This window comes from Dipodomys merriami, unplaced genomic scaffold (genome assembly GCF_024711535.1).
Source record: "Dipodomys merriami isolate MVZ:Mamm:240054 unplaced genomic scaffold, mDipMer1.0.p SCAF_273, whole genome shotgun sequence".
NCBI classification, from domain to species: Eukaryota; Metazoa; Chordata; class Mammalia; order Rodentia; family Heteromyidae; genus Dipodomys; species Dipodomys merriami.
The window spans coordinates 268,947-281,473 of record NW_027204193.1 but is presented as its reverse complement, the minus strand read 5'-3'; the positions used below and the strand labels follow the sequence as shown (position 1 = coordinate 281,473).

General features: G+C 44.0%; 1 protein-coding gene across 7 annotated transcripts in view; it reads left to right on the top strand.

The window, feature by feature from the left end:
- Nucleotides 1-12,527, top strand: part of LOC138837635 (mediator of RNA polymerase II transcription subunit 12-like protein) — a 213,494-nt gene that overhangs the window by 89,126 nt on the left and 111,841 nt on the right. The gene's annotated exons all lie outside the window — the stretch shown is intronic.

The window sequence follows — 12,527 nt, the reverse complement described above, 5'->3', positions numbered from 1 at the left end:
CTTAATTGGGGCGCCAGGGCTTCTCATCTTTATTTTATCACTTGCACTGAAATCTGATCTTAGAAAACCCCATTTCCACCTTGGTTTGGTATTTGGCCCCAATTTTGGAGTGTTTTCTTCTTCTTTTTTTTAATATCCTATTTTGTTATTGTCACGGTGATGTACAGAGGGGCTATAGTTATATATGTAAGGTAATAAGTACATCTCTTGTCAAACTTGTATTTCTTAAACTCTTGTTCCTATGCCTTGGAGAAGAAGCCTGCGGTCAGTAGTCATGCTCTTCCGGAAAGTAGTCCTTTGAGCGCTTGCTCCGTAGCCTGAGGTCCTCTTGATTAGCAGCTGGCCAGGTCCCTGTTTCCTGATCGCTTCTCTACTCTCCCCTGGAACTGCTCACACAGGTCCTTTGCCAGTGCTCCATCTAATGCATGCCTTTTATTGTTAAGACAGCCCTTTTAATTGTGATAATACACAACATGAAACTTCACATCTTGGCCATTTTTAAGTATATAACTTATTATTGCAGAGAAATGAATTACATTCACGTTGTTGTGCAACAGGCACCAGGAATCTCTTTGTCTTGTAAAACTGGAAGTCCAGAGCCATTAAATGGTACCTTCCCCCAGTCCATGGAAACTGCCACACTCTTTTCTTTCTCTGTAGATGTATTGAATCCCATAGGTTAGGGGAAATTACTAATGTTTGTCCTTTTGTGACCAGTGTATGTCACTCAGCATCTGCCACTTAGGCTAGAGTGCCATTCCTTTTTCAGGCTGGGTCCAACACGGTCTGGGTTTTGTGTTCCCATCCAGGTCACTTGGGGTTGTTTCCGCTTTTGCCTGGTTGGATCCGCTTCTGATTCTCTCTGATACGTAGCCCCGACACTTCCTTCACGTACTGGAAGTCAGCCTAGGTCAAAACATACTATATAGAGCATTTTAGAAAGAAATAATTATTATTCGCAAAACATCTGAATAATACGTAGTCATCTTAAAATTTAAATGTTTAATTTCATCTTGAACTAAAACATCTTTGATCATCACATATTTTTATCTGTTAAAATATATGGCAAATATTTTATGGCTGTTTGGGCTGGGAAGGAGGCTCTGTGGTAGAGTGCTTGCCTTGCATGCCTGAGGCCCTGGGTTCTATTCCTCAGCACCACATAAGCAAAAAGACAAAAGCTGGAAGTGGTGCTGTGGCTCAAGTGGTAGAGCGCTAGCCTTGAGCTGAAGAGCTGAGGGACAGCGTCCAGGCTCAGAGTTCAGGCCCCACGACCGACCAAAAAAAATATTTTATGGCTTTTAACACATTTTGGAGAGTTAAGTTCATGCTAATATTTCTCACCCTTGTGTGGGCTAGCTTTAGACTCGGATTAAAATGAGCCCTTTCCCCTCTCTCCCCCTGCTGAGACCCATCCTCCTCCTATTTGCCAACAATTATTATTCACCCTCTTCCCCATTCAGTCTTCACTCCGTTTGCTCCTCTAGGAACCAAGTGATATTTATGAGTACTCAGGCACTGCCAGGCCCGGGTCGGCTGGGCTCTCCACTGCTGTCTTTGAATTGTCTGTTTCCTCTCAGTTGCTGGTGAGCTATTTAAGGCAGGCACAGAAGCTTTCATATTTACAGCACCCACCATTTTTCTTCTCAGCATTAAAACAGTGCAACACTATGTGTTGTTTTTATTTTCTCTTCCATCTTCTTGCATTACTTGTACATTTTCTTTCCTTCTTTCTTTCCTTCCTTCCTTCCTTTTTTTTTTTTTGTTGGTCATGGAGCTTGAACTCTGGGCCTGGGCGCTGTCCCTCAGCTCTTCAGCTCAAGGCTACAGTGCCAGTTCCGGTTTTCTGGTGGTTTATTGGAGATGAGACTTTCCTGCCTGGGCTGGCTTTGAACCTCGATCCTCAGATCTCAGCCTCCTGAGTAGCTAGGATGACAGGCGTGAGACACCAGCGCCCTGCTACTTGTACATTAAGGGAATGCTTCAAACATTCATAAGGTTCAGAGAAAATGTTGATGTGTTTACCTTTGGTTTTGAAGGCACATGGTTTGACGTACAGGAGTTAATTGACCTTTGTAAGTGTTTTCCTTTGATTATGCAGTAGCAGTTTGCTCATCTGTAATTCACTAACTGCTAGAATTTGTCCAGTTGATGGTGTCTTGGGCACCACTGAGCTGAATGCCCCCAGAGGCCCTCACCTCCTGGCTCCACCCCACAGCATCCCGAGCCGAGTGCTGTGGTGGTGTGGCTCAAGTCCTGATCCGTTTGTAAACACGGCACGTGCTCCCCCTCCAGCATTCCTCAGGCTTTTCTTCTTACCCGGAGCTGACGTGGACTGACCCCCCCGGACAAAGTCACAGACGCTGACCAGTATTATAAAAGCTGGAATTTATTGGACTGACGGGCCAGGGCCGACTGACCAGGAGTGAGCAGCCTCGAACTCAAATAGCTCAGGGTTTATAAAGGCAAAAAATGCATTCTTTTAGAGCAGATGCAAGCAAGCTGGTGTGCAGAAGCAGAACTTAGCAGTTATTTTGCAAGCATGTAAATCACAAACATTCTTGAAACAATTAAAACCACAAATACTCCTGTAACAAGTTCTTTTTTTTTTTTTTTTTTGTCAGTTGTGGGCCTGAACTCTGGGCCTGGACACTGTCCCTCAGCTCTCCAGCTCAATGTTAGCCCTCTACCACTTGAGCCACAGCACCACTTCCGGCTTTTTCTGCTTATGTGGTGCTGAAGAATCGAACCCAGGGCCTCATGTATGTAAGGCAAGCGCTCTACCACTGAGCCACCTTCCCAGCCCACAAGTTGACCCAAAGCAATGGGCAGTTCCTGGTTTCAGGGCCAGATGTTTTGCTTTTTCAAAACTAGTCATTACGGTAGAAGGGGCAGCCGGGGGGGAAATGGGCCGGTTGGAGTAGAAGGGACAGCCAGGGGGTGAGTAGGCCTGGTCTTTTCCTCAGAACTAGTTGTTCCAGTTCAATCCTGCCTTGCAAGTTTGGCCCTCTTCTTAAAAGTCAATAATTCTGTTCTGTTTCTAATTTCACATTTTACGTTCTTTCTGGGGGTTCATCATAGCGAGTCCTCTGTCTTCACCTACTGAACTCCTTAAAAGTAACCAATCTTGGCACTTTCTCCTAACCTTCCAACTAAGCAGAATTAGGAAGGAGTATTTCTTCCTGTGGTGCCTGGTTTGCTGCTGAACAGCTACCATAGACCTCCTCCTATCTCTCCTGGTTGTCTGTGTTTGTGATTGAAAGTGTCCAGTCACATCCATCCCAGGGGGCCACACGGAGGAAGCAGGTGCTGGAGAGAGAGCACATGGACCCTCCACTGTCTAGGTAGCAGCAGGGTCTGGGGTAGGAAGTGAGGTAGATGGGTGCTCAGGTGGGTCTGGGCGGAGGGAGGGAGGGGCAGCTCTCTGTGGGGAACTCCTGGGCAGGGAGGGGCTCAGGTCTGGGTGGAGCTGAGGACCAAAGGTGGGCATAGTGTTTACAATGGTCAGTTAATTTTTTGGTAAAATCAGAGGACATGTGTGTAGGTCTTGTCTGACATCATGTGAGACATTCAATCTGTGATCATTGGCATATTTGTGAATAATTCAGAAGTACTTGAATGCAGGACTTAAACTTGATCTTGACTCTATTTCTTTTTTTAAGGTCAATTCTGGGCATTTTGTGGTTATGATTAAATGTAAAGTCTAACTTGTGTATATTTGTCTCTGTTAGAATCAGAAATAAGTGTCTTAATTTAAACAAAAAACTTGACATACAGTATTCAGTAGAATCTCATGTTTTCAAGTTTTTATTAGCAACATAAGAAGTTGGCTTTAGTCAATACTAGTCATCAAACACAATACAAAATAATTAACAATAAAAGAATAATTATGTCCGTGTATTGGAGGCTCACGCCTGTAATCCTAGCTACTCGGGAGGCTGAGATCTGAGGATCATGGTTCAAAGCCAGCCTGGGCAGGAAATTACATGAGACTCTTATCTCTGATAAACCACTCAGCCGGAAGTGGCTCAAGTGGTAGAGCGCTCGCTTTGAGCTGAAGAGCTGAGGGACAGCACCCAGACCCAAGGTTCAAGCCTCACGACCGACAAAAAAAAAAGAGTAAATACAATTGTCAGTCCCATCCTCTAAGAATCTTATTATCAAAAAGGAAGAAAAAAAGGGCAAAGTTCGAGTAGACAATATTTGTTTTCTTTTATCTGTGGTGTTTTCATTGTGTTCAGATGTTCTTTCTTCCCCAGCATGTTCATTTCTTTTGTGGGTTTGTGACATTAAGGAACTGTGGGAGACCTGGGTCTATCACTGTCCTCAGCGTTCAGCACTCAGTGACGGAGTGCTTGGCTAGCATGCAGAGGCCCAAAGTTAGACCCCAGCAACCCATTTTCTTCCCCACCCAAAATAAAGCATGGGTGGGCTTTCACCTGGCTCGCATTTTCTCAGACCGTCCACATGTCTTATGACTGCCACCACAAGCAGACACGCATGCTGCTCCCTTCTGCAGACGTTTCCAGGCAGTGAAAAACTGGTTACATAAAAACATCCCTTGTGTATTCTTACTACACATAGAGGAAGCTTACCACAAACAATTCTAAAATATGTCTGTTATTGTTTCCATTTGTTTCCCAAATACATTGTAATAAGCTTCTGATAAATGTTTATTCCATGCATTCCTTTTGTCGTTGTTCTTGTTGTTTTATTACTCCAAAGCCCCAAATTTCATGATTGTTTTGGAGGGGCAGGTGAGGGATGTAGCCCAGGCAAATACTCTATTCTTGAACTGCTTCCAACCTTATGTGTGATTGTTAATGTTGTATTTTAGTTATCCAGAAGGGGATCTTGTCTTTACATTACTACATGTGTTTACAGTGTATCACATTGAGTCTCATGTCCTTTATTGCTTTTTCCCTCCCCGAAAAGATCTGAAGGCTTCAGTTCATTCTCTTTTCATAGTTGCAGTTAATCTATTTTGACCATTTTCATCCTCTTTCAAAATGAATTTCAAAATTATTCGCCCTCTATTTTTTCCTTCCCTTTCCCTGTCTCTTCCTAAGCAATTCCTTAGTTAGATTTTATATGTATAGTTATATAAATGACCATATCTTGGTATGATCATGTCCATGAAAAGTTACATATTTTAAGTCTAGCTTTGACATGTAAGTGAAAATATATAATATTTTGGGGGTTTTTTGAGTTTTGCTTGTCTCACTCTCAAATTCTTTTTTTTTTTTTATGGTCATGGGGCTTGAACTCTGGGCCTGAGCGCTGTCCCTCAGCTCTTCAGCTCAAAGTGAGCACTCTACCACTTGAGCCAACTTCCAGTTTTCTGAGTGATTTATTGGAGATAAGAGTCTCATGGACTTTTCCTGCCTGGGCTGGCTTTGAACCGCTATCCTCAGATCTCAGCCTCCTGAGTAGCTAGGATGACAGGCTTGAGCCACCAGCACCTGGCTTTACATTCATTTTTAAAGTCAGTTTGAAAATGAGTTCATTGTTTCTTGCCCTACCCCAGCCTTCTTCATTGGACATTGAGCAAGCTCAGAGATGCCACACCCTTCCTTGTTCTGCTTCCTTCTTTGGAGACTTGTCAGATGAACCTGGTATCGGTAGAACTTAATATTTTTCATAGCTTTTCAGTAGTCCCTGCTGATGAACTCATAGATGAATAGACATAAGTCATTTTAGTGAATCAATTTAGTGAACTAATGTAACCATGTAGCATCTGTTAATAGCTTACATAACTTCAAAGAAATGTGAAGGAAGGCCCTTCTGACAGGTGATTCACAATGGTGGTGCTGTGCTTGCTAGTGGTCTTATCACCCCGGATCCAGTGGGCCTTGAGAAATACCGGGGTGAGAAGACAGAGAGAATACAGCAGAAGGCCCACAGGCCCTACCTGAACTCCGTGTGACTGTGCCAAGTGCAGAGATACTTACTGAAAGTAAATTTGGGAGTTGTACCTTAGTACCCTCCTCCTCCTGAAGGAGGTTGCTGGAGAGGGTGGAGAAAGAGCCTACTCTGAAAGGAATGAGTGTGGATGTAACAGAACGTCAGAACGGACAGGGCATAATGGAGGAGGCTTTTAAGTTTGTGAAGATGTGTTTCTGAAAAGTTAGTCTGACGGAAGCACTACAGAGCATGCCTTTCTGTCTTCCCCACTAAACCCTAACCTACTTTGTTGACTTAAAGTAGTGGAGAATGAATGGTGACCGAGATCATATTACAACCATGACAGAAATGACTGCAATGTAAAATAATGCCCCTCTCTTAAAGTTTGAGCACTGAGTGACAAACCCAGGAACTCTTTGGCAATCGTACTTTATCTGACGAACATGACTGGTGCAGTATTACCATCCTTGGAAGAAGTAGCAATTTATCAAATGAATTACCTTGTGCCGCACTTTATGTGTTCCTAGATTAGATTGAGTTTAACCTTTAAGAGTATTACATTTTAGTTGGTGGTAGCAAAGAATCAAAGTTTGGGACCTCGTTAAAAGAACTCAAAACTTCCATCTGTTCACGCTCTGTATTTTTTCCTCAAAGACCCAGACAACGCAGGAGGAGGCGTTCCGAGGCACGCCGTCACGTTCCCCACTGCGCACACCTGCCCTCGGCGTCGCTCACAGGTGTCCACGGCAGTCCTTGGAAAAGTTTGTGCTCTTCCGCATTGTCTTGTGTTTTTGTATTAGTCTAGGACACAGGCCATGGCTGTCCTAGATGGCCTCTTTGTTTTAGTATCCCCAGTGTCCACTACCATAGCGCACTCTATCTGCCAAAATGTTGGGGACCGGAACATCACCCGACCTTGTGCTCTGGTTCTGGAAGTAGAGGTGCGTGAGAAGGTGGAGTTAAATCTGACCACAATGACTAGGAATACTTTTAAATACTATCCCAGGATCATAAATCCTTAAATCATCTCAGCACCTGTGTCTGCACATCTGTGAAAACTGTGTCTATGATACATACTTTGTATGTCTTGTTTACTGAGTTCTCTTAACAGCTCAGCTTTTCAGTCAGAACAAGTTAGGAAAATAGGGCTTACCAAGTCATGGAGAGTGTCGTGGGCTGGGCTGGGATAGATGAAAGGAAATACATTTCCAGTAAATGTCTCCAGAGTTGTTTTGGCCAACAAGGCCCCTCGCTGACACTGTGGTCATGTGTTGGAGGGATAGGGCTCAGCCAGTTTAGGGGAAGGCTTTGTTGTATTGAGAGTTGATGGAGTGTTAACTGAGGCCAGAGGAAGTTCCTGTGTGTGTGTGTGCGCATGTGTGTGCACGTGTATAACAATGCATGCGTGCACTCAAAAGAGAGGAAGTTCCAGTGTGTGTGTGTGTGTGTGTGCGCGCGCGTGCATGTGTATGCACGTGTATAACAATGCATGCATGCACTCAAAAGAGAAGTTCCAGTGTGTGTGTGTGTGTGTGTGTGTGTGTGTGCGTGCGCACGTGCATAACAATGCATGCATGCACTCAAAAGAGAGGAAGTTCCAGTGTGTGTGTGTGCGTGTGCATAGCAATGCATGCGTGCACTCAAGAGTAATCCACACCTGAAATTGTGTGGTAGAAGCAGTCCTCTCTGTCTCCAAGATTGATGCCAGCTTAACACCTGTTTGCCATTGCAGATTGTGTGAGAGTTGCATAGTTGTCCTTGGAGTTTTAATTTCTTTGGTAATTTAAGAACATCTTTGTTTATGCCTTAGGCAATCAGTGCTACCTATATCACCCTACTTAGTTATGGCTCCAAAGAGGCTTTGTCTTGGAAGCACAGGATAGCCCCCATTTCTGAAAAGAATCTTAAAAGTCATACTGAGAAAGCATGAACTTTGTACCTACAGTGATGGTACTAAGAAAGATTTGTAATGATTTTGCTTGGGAGGAGAAAAAAGGTACAAGAATTTAGATTATACATTCCTTCCAGACATAAAAGTGTACAGAAATGGTCACTTTGAGTGGCTGTGTTCTTTCGTGTGCATTAAGCAAGCAAAGTCAAAGGCAACAAAACCATTTCCCATGGTCTCAGGAAGTATGCATTGGCAGTCTGCTGAATGGCTGCAGCTGCAGCAGGCAGCCTGACAGCTTGTCTGAGTGGAGAGAAGCAGCGTTGCATTCCAGGTGCCAACCGATGCGGTGACCACATCGGTCAGCTCCTCTGTCGTGCCCCAAACTGTGGGGGCAGACATGATTCCCCGTGTGTCATGAATGTTTTTGTTTTTTGTTTGTTTTTTTGGGTCCAGTCGTGGGGCCTGAACTCTGGGCCTGGGCGCTGTCCCTCAGCTCTTCAGCTCAAGGCTAGTGCTCTACCACTTGAGCCACAGCGCCACTTCCGGCTTTTTTCTTTTTGCTTATGTGGTGCTGAGGAATCGAACCCAGGGCCTCAGGCATGCAAGGCAAGCGCTCTACCACTGAGCCACCTTCCCAGCCCCTCCCCGTGTGTCATGAATGTGACCATGGCTTGTGCTCATGTCTCCATGCTGTTACGCTTCCATTTCTGGTTCTGACAGTAAATTGCATGGTTATTCTATCAGGAAATAAAGTGGCAAACAGTTGATTGGTTTTGTTACTGTTCACTTAATACCATTTATTATTGGCCGTGAGTATTAAATAGTGTAATACATAGAAACTCAGGGTCAATAAGAATGTTGTGGTAAGAAGATGCGATGTCTAGAGAAAGTTGTGCTTGCAAGAAACCCCACAGAGAAGGATCTCTTGAAAAATTCTGTGATGTTGAAAGGATAAAGGATACAGTGTTGGAAAGCATTGGAAGATGTTCACTCTGTGTTACTTTAAGTTAAATAAGCAAGAAGACATGCAGTGTTCAAAGGTGCAGTACATGGTTCAGGCATTTTGAAAACCATGTACCTATTATTCATAGCTGACACATTTCTGTCTATGGACAGTATTTTGATTTAGGCCAGCACTTATCTATAAGCTGAAGCATTGGGTGAGATTGTTTTAGACTTTTAAAATGATAATAGGGGGCCTGGGAAGGTGGCTCAGTGGTAGAGCGCTTGCCTTGCATGCATGAGGCCCTGGGTTGGATTCCTCAGCACCACATAAGAAAAAAGAAAAAAGCTGGAAGTGGCACTGTTGTGGCTCAAGTGGTAGAGCGCTAGCCTTGAGCTGAAGAGCTGAGGGACAGCGCCCAGGCCCAGAGTTCAGGCTCCACGACCGGACCCCCCAAAAAATAAAAAAGTAAAATGATAATAGGGTAGAGGATTGTGCAATATTCTAAATTCCTCCTAGTGGTAAGTGCTGTGTGTGTTTGCTTGTATGAATATGTGTGTGGGATTATGTGTGTGCACGCATGGATGCCTGGAGCAGTGCTGGAAAGTCTGATGTACCATGTGATGCAGAGAGCAGACTTGGAGAGTTGACGACTCTCTGGGACTGCTGCTCCTCACTTTTAAAATCATGTACAGGCTCCTGTCTGAGAGAATTACTTTGAGAAATGCCCACAATCCAATGCTGAGATGCCCTCTTGTGTAAGTCAGATAAAAATTGGCCAGTTTAGAACATTTGCCTGTGAAGCTGTTTGAAATAATGGAATTTCCAGTTTCCTTATTTGAGTTTCCAAATGAGGAATAAAAAAGATGTGTGGTCTTTTTTTTTTTTTTTCCCCCAGGGCTGAGGACCGAACCCAGGGCCTTGCGCATGCTGGGCGGGCGCCCTTCCGCTGGGCTAAACCCCAGCCCCAGATGTGTGGTCTTAAGAGCCACATTGTACCATTTTTATTATTTTGGATGAGTTCTTATTCATCATAGGTTTTTGTTGTTGTTGTTGTTGGTCGTGGGGCTTGAACTCTGGGCCTGGGCGCTGTCCCTGAGCTCTTCAGCTCAAGCGACCGCTCTACCATTTGAGCCACAGCACCACTTCTGGATTTTTCTGTGTATGTGGTGCTGAGGAATTGAACCCAGGGCTTCATGCATGCGAGGCGAGCGCTCTACCATGAGCTACCTTCCCAGTGTTTTTAATAAAAAAAAAAAAAGTAAGAGCATTCAAAATGAAAGCTCCATTTGAATCCTATGAATTTCTTGATAATTTATTCCTTCTTCTTCAGTTCTAATGATGATTTGTTGTATATTTCCCAGACTTTTAAAAAAAATTTTTATGTTAATTTGGAAAGAGCAGTCCATATTCACATTTCCTTGTGGGCCTTGGCTAAAAAGTTTTGTTTCTTTTACAGCTATCTAATAAGTTCTTGTGTTACTCTTTCCAGACATTTCCATTTGCACTGCTCGAGTCTGCTCCAAGACATTCGTTTGTGTGTGTGGTGATTGCCGCTGGTTACAGGAAAGGCTCCAGAGTGCCAAGTCCAGTACTGTTGTCTGATGCGCCTGTTGTATGACTTGACCATTAGATGGCGATGGCAAGCTGGGGAATTGGCTGGCTTCCTTACCAGACCCTGAGACCTTGAATGTGTTTGATCTTAGGAGGTGTTTGCATTTAGAAGTAGCTTATGGATATTAAAAGGTTGTTTTATATCATGCCAAGTGCTACTTTTAGTTGTAGGTTCCTCATAAATATTTATTTGTTAGTTCCTTCCTGAGAATTAAATTATGAATTGGTGGGCTGGGAAGGTGGCTCAGTGGTAGAGCGCTTGCCTCGCATGCCTGAGGCCCTGGGTTCGATTCCTCAGCACCACATAAGCAAAAAGAAAAAAAGCCGGAAGTGGCGCTGTGGCGCAAACGTTAGAGTGCTAGCCTTGAGCTGAAGAGCTGAGGGACAGTGCCCAGGCCCAGAGTTCAGGCCCCACTACTGACAAAAAAAACAAACACCAAAAAAAAAAAAAATCATGAATTGGTTTAATAAGACAGCAAATTGAAAGATTGTTTACAAGGTGAGTTTCTTTGAATATCAGTTTTATGAATATTAAAATTTCCTTTCTAAGTTTTTTGTATGCTTTTCTGTTTGCATATAGGAAAGAGTAAGTATGGTATTTATTCAATATTAGCCACACCTTAGGCATTTGTAATCTGAAATCTGGAACCTGAAATACTCAAAACTCTGACATGACCCCTGAAGTGGGATTTGAATGTGCTCCGTCGGGTGCTGCTCAGTCCCCACCAGACACCCTGGAGTGGGATTTGAATGTGCTCCGTCGGGTGCTGCTCAGTCCCCACCAGACACCCTGGAGTTGTGGAGGGGGTCTCTGCTCTGTGTACAGAGGCATTTGTTCCATAGATAGAGATATTCCAGCATTTCCCCAAAGCTGGAATTTGAACTATACTTGGCTGCAAGCATTTTGGATGGGTCTTCTCAAGTTGTGTAACACAAAAGCTTAAAAAATTTGATGTTTCATATTTGAGATTATTTCAGAATCATCAGCTTTTTAACAAGTAATAAAATGGAATTCTTTCTTAACTATTAGTGGGCTATTATGTGTTGCTTTTAGACACTAGTGCTACAATTTATATTATTCCTGTTGGCATTATTTTATTCATGTAAATGATTCATTCTTTGGCCTAGATAAATTTTTCTGGCCCAGTGTTAAAACTATGCAAAATACATATGCAGTGTGATTTTGATGGATTTTCTTGTGTAAGGTTTTTTTTTGTTTTTGTTTTTGTTGGTCGTGGGGCTTGAACTCTGGGCCTGGGCACTGTCCCTGTGCTCTCAGCTCAAGGCGAGCGCTCTACCACTTGAGCCACAGCGCAACTTCTGGTTTACTAGTGGTTTATTGGAGATGAGAGTCTCACAGTCTTTCCTGCCTGGGCTGGCTTTGAACTGCAATCCTCAGATCTCAGCCTCCTGTGTAGCTAGGATGACAGGCGTGAGCCACTGGCGCCCGGCTTTCTTGTGTAAGTTTTTTAAAAGGGCTGTGTGCTCTGCGCTTTCTCCCCACCAGTGTTTTAATATGTCTCACTGACTTACTGATTGCATTTCACAGAAGTAAACAGTCCTGTACTGTGTTTGATAGCTATGCAACTCAACTGCGGAACCGACAGATGGGATTCAGAGTACCCCAAGAACTAACCATAAACTTCAAGGATTCAGAGTACCCCAAGAACTAACCAGGATTAAATGAGGAGTACGAATAGAATCACTTGATATTATAGAGAGGGTAGTGTTTTACTTTTAGATTCAAATGGGGCCCTGCATTTAGCACTATCTATAAACAGTAAGTGTATAGTGTTATTTTTGAGATTCTGACTGGAAACTTGCACTGTGGCGAAGAGGATTGTTCACACAGCACTGAAAATGTTTCCCAAGACCCAACTGCTCCTGTGGGTATTCTGGGGGAGCCTCTTCCTCTGAGCTGATGGGAGGTTGCCAGCTCCTCTAGTCCCTGGCATGCAGTTGGAGGTCTGAGCCCGTAGCGCTGATGTCTAGTGAGGCTGGCGTCTGGATGCTTTAACGGGAGCTGTCCAGTAGTTCCTTGCTCCCTCTGCTGCCAGCGCCTGGGCCCTTTCTTTCTCTCTTGAGGCACTTGGTTCCCAGCACCTCGGAGCGGCAGGCAGGGTTGCACAAAGTTGTTCTTGCACCCCATTTTCACTCACTTTACCTTCTTGGACT